Source organism: Leopardus geoffroyi, chromosome D1 (genome assembly GCF_018350155.1).
Source record: "Leopardus geoffroyi isolate Oge1 chromosome D1, O.geoffroyi_Oge1_pat1.0, whole genome shotgun sequence".
NCBI classification, from domain to species: Eukaryota; Metazoa; Chordata; class Mammalia; order Carnivora; family Felidae; genus Leopardus; species Leopardus geoffroyi.
This window is the reverse complement of record NC_059329.1, coordinates 24,688,446-24,693,295: the sequence shown is the minus strand read 5'-3', so window position 1 is coordinate 24,693,295 and position 4,850 is coordinate 24,688,446.

Sequence of the window (4,850 nt, the reverse complement as noted above, 5' to 3'; positions counted from 1 at the left end):
AGTTGCATCCTTTGTTGGTGCCGGGATCTCCAGTAGGTTTTCTGATCACTGAGCCCGATACCTCAGGGGCAGAACCGGGGACAGCACATCTGATCTAATATGCCAAAGAGAGCCTGGTATTAGAATGCCTGAAACATTTGCATTCACCAAATACAAGACGCAATTAACTCGCAATTTTGCAAGTCTTTTTAAAATTATTATTCTATTTAAATGAGGTAAGCAGAAAGGATGTCTGAACTATTGGGATGGGGTCTAAGTAGAGAAGCGGGGGTGGTTATGGAGATGTAATCATACCCCTGGCGTGAAGTCTAAGCGTATAACCAATGCCTGCAAAGCCCCAGGGAGGTGGCTGTCTCATTATAACCGTACCCCCTGGAGTTGTTTTATAGTCTGCATAAAACTTTGTTCAGGAAAAGAAGGGAGGGTGTCATTTTGAGTTCGGAAGGGAGATGAGGCTGACAGCCGAGATTCTGCCATCAACCTGATCATCTTGTTAAATAACGGAGTGGAATTTTCCTTCTCAAGTAAAAACTCCATATTGGGAATATTCTCTTTCAACAAAAGCAGTAGTGAAATTAGGCTTAAGGTCATGAAATTTATTGGGGAGCCATCTGTAATCATCATTCAATGCCTATTAAGTCACAGTCCTGTGCTAGGTCCCTCCGGTGTGGGACGCAGACAAATAAAGCAAATACCTTCCCCGGAGGAGATTTATCACCTCGTTGGAGAGACATACATAGTCAAATAAAAATCCTGAGCATTTTTACATATACAGTAACAACAATTACCGTAAGGGCATTTGGCGACCATGAAACTTAGACCGGAAGCACCAGCTGATTTGCTCAAAGTCCCTAGTTTAGTAAATAATGGTGTCCAAACCAGAAACAAAACCCCTGGTTGTCAGAAGAGACTGTTTTTGCCACACCCATGCTTTCACTTATTTCAAACAAACGAAATCCAGGCCAGGATGATGAACACCCAAATTCCACTAGGTACCTGCTATTGTGTCATGGCCCTGTGGGGAGCTGACCACACACAAGAATCCTCCAATCAAATGAATGTTCTTGAATGTCCACTTCTTAATTTTTATGTAGGGTTTTGGCCCCCGTCCCGTATGATCTTTAGATGTGATCTAGACTGGGACTCGTGCAACGCCAGAACACTTTTGCTTTTATTGCTTAAAGCCCAGATTTAAAAATCATATAAGCACCCTGAGCATATCCCCTGTCCCCAAGATGTGCCTTTTTTCCAAACAAGGAGTGAGGAAGATCACACTTCTCCCGGGGCCAGAGTCTCCCTCAATGCACGCGAAGAATGGGAAGGAGGAAAATGAGAGATCCAAAACACAGCATGAGAGTCAGAAGGCGGATGTACATCACTGCTTGTCCCAGTCCCCTGGTATTTCTTCCGTGCCCAAAACCATGTCTTCTCTTTTTGCAAGCAGAGGTCTTCCTTCTAGTATCTGAGTTTTAAACCCAAATAAATCTGCTGGGTTTTTGTTTGTTTGTTTGCTTGTTTGTCCTTTTGTTTTGTTTTTTAAACAAAAATCCCATCCGATCGCATTAGGCAACAGCATACACAGGGGCTAATCTATAGATCCTTTCTGCCCAGTCAATGGATTCCAGCTGCAGAACAAAGAAAGTGTTACCAGTCAGATTTGGTGCATTAGCAGCAATCATCCATTCATGTATTTGAGCTGTCAACCCCGGCTCAGGAAGGATGGCGGCAGAAATTAGTGGGTGGACTAAAAGTCCGGACCACCAGGAAAACCCAGGTGATACTATCAGAGGCTAGTTCACTGTTAGGTAGGAGAAATGTTATGGCCAAGGGTTGGACACTGGAAGAGTGAGGAATGCCAAGGCCAAGAAAGCAAAATCACACAGAGAGACAGAGACAGAAAAGTCAATCTGCCTAAAAAGCTAACAGGGGTTAGGGTGCCTGGGTGGTTCAGTCAAACATCCATTTCCTGATTTGGGCTCAGATCATGATCTCACTGTTGGTGGGTTCAAGCCCAGTGTTGGGCTCTGTGCTGACAGCAAGGAAACTGCCTGGGATTCTCTCTCTCTCTCCCTCTTTCTGCCCCTTCCCCCTCTCTTAAAATAAATAAATAAACTTTAGAAAAAAAGACTATGTATTTTTAAAAGGCTAACAGGGGTTAAAAAACAAAACACCAGAAGCACATTCGGTCTTTAATGCCGTCACTCATTTTAAAAGACAGAATTCTCTTTCTCCAGCAAGTGACACGTTTTGGATCCCTAGTTTTTGCTGCTCTTTCGGCTGTCATATACAAGCAGAAAGGACCTGTCGGGGTGGATTTTATTTTAAGCACACAAGTTTAATTGGATTGAAAGCCAAGATGTTTAAAGGAGAAAGAGGCTTTTTCTACCTTTCCTGTTCAGCCCACCTGATTTTTCCTTTCCAATGCAAGTTTGCAGGTCCTTTAGATAAAGGGACGTGGGGCACCTGGGTGGCTCAGTGGGTTGAGCGTTCAACTTCAGCTCAGGTCATGATCTCATGGTTCCTGGGTTCAGGCCCCACATGGGGCTTTGTGCTGATGGCATGGAGCCTGCTTCAGATTCTCTGTCTCCCTCTCCCTCTCTCTCTCTCTCTCTCTCAAAAATAAACATTTAAAAAATTATATTAAAAAAAAGAGATCTGACCATTCTACCTCTTCCTCCCATCCCTCCCCTCTTGTAGAAATGCCTCAAACAATGGCAAATCTTACCATGTGGGCAATTGAAATGTACAAGCAGTCCATTTGGCAAAACTACACAGATGTTTTACCTTTTCAAGAATAAGAAAGCCTTTCAATTTCTGTTACATACACGAGTGAGCAGTTCACCACTTGGCCAGACTCACACATACACAGCTATGTAACTATTCAAGGATCAGGGGCTACTATGGATGGATATGGGATCCATTCTTCCAAGGCTTGACTTCTAACAACAGACAGTACTGACTCAGGAGTTTTCATCTTCATGATGGTGCAGAAGCAATAGCATTCAGTGGAAACTGTATTCTGAATTCTCAATTTCCATCTTCTACTGGGCTAGGGATGGTGTTTTGCGATGTTTGCAGTAGCAAAATGTAAACAACAGATACACCTACAACCATTCTTTCCCATAAACCATTCTGGTTTCCACTTTCCGTTCTGCATTCAATAAAGTACATGAGATAGTCAACCCGTTATTTAAAATAGTCTTTGTATGAATGATTTTGTCCAGCAGTAATCTGATGTAAATGTGCTGAGCATGTTTAAGGTAGGCTAAGCTACGATCTTTGGCAAGTTAGATGTACTAAATGCATTTTCAACTTTGATTATCAATTGTGGTGGGTTTATGGGATGCAACTTCATCATATGTTGAGGAAGATCTGTAACAGGATGTTTTTGCAAAGTTTGCTAGGCATAGTTTTGTTTAATTCCTTTTCATCTTGTGTGGAAATTATCAAGGCATCTCCCTTGATCATATTACTTAGTGTAAGGATTTAGTGTAGGTATTAGGCTAATGATATTTCCCTTTATTCTTTGCAGTGATCTTGCATGGCCCTGAGACACAATAAAAACGCTGACAGTGGTCAGAACTCTAGGATTTGATAAAACCCCTCTCAGATGTAAAATTAAGGTAATTGACACTCAAGGTGCAGATTCTGATGACAGCAAAGCAGAAGCGGAGAGAACTAAGTCTTCTAATTACCTTTGCATAAACAGGTCTCTGAATCTTTTTTTTCCTAGTTAGCATTAAATCATATTGGCCACTTCCTTTTATGTTCTGGACTTTCCATACACAGCCTATCTTTTTAACTTTACCTTTAAGGATTTTTGTTTGTGAATGAATTGTTGAAAAGCAATTCTCTGGGTTGAGCACAAAGTATCCCATGGGTAAGAAAACCACTGGTTCATTGAAAGCTTCAGGTGAACCAGGTCGAAATAATCAAGAGCACAGCAGGACATGGGCAAGTAGGGGCCAGAAGTGACTAATGAGGCACAAGAAGGAGGTAGAGATGGGCCTCTTGAGTGAGCACGGAGAAGAATGGGCTCTAAGGTCACGGAGGAGGAGAAAATGATCATAAGACAGGAAAGCACACTCAGGGATCCTCCTTGGGAAGAAAATTGTAGAAACAAAGTCAAAAAATGTTCTACTTCAGTGTGTGGTTCAAAAAATCGGGGGAAGAAAAGAGACTTGTCAAGTCGGGTTATAATAATGTTAATATCAGGGCAGATCTTATACCGAGACCTAATGATGCAGAACGATTTCCCAGGTGTCCTGCGTCTTTGCCAGAAAGTAGATGGAAAAAGTCCATCTCATCATCTGAAATTATTTTATGGAGAATCTGTCTTCCTTTAAGGAGGCCAAAGTCTTTTTTCCTAATGGCTTAAGTCTCTCCCTTGTGGTATATGCGCTTAATAGTAATGCCCCACAGCTGTATAGAGCTTTACTACTTATGGGACACTATTCCATCCATTATATAACCTATTGCATAGAAAGGGGTGCTATCCAGACCTCTGAGGAGCTATTTAGAACAAGACTGCGTCAGCTCCAAGTTCAAGTCCAGAAACCAACACGAGTCCATTTGAAACATGAAGAGACATAGAACTAAAAGGCCTCAGTTGCAGAAACTGTGCTTTTGATCCAGCCAAACGTGAGCATGATCTAGGTGGTAGATCATTGCATCGGACCCTTGGACTGTTTTTCCCCTTCACAAATATTCCTTGAATTCTCTGTTCCACTGACCCTCAAAATAGCAAGAAGGCCCTGGCTAGGAAGCCGTCTGCAATTTGCTGACAAAGGGTATTTTATTATTTATTTATTTATTTATTTATTTATTTATTTATTTTACAAAGCATTGTA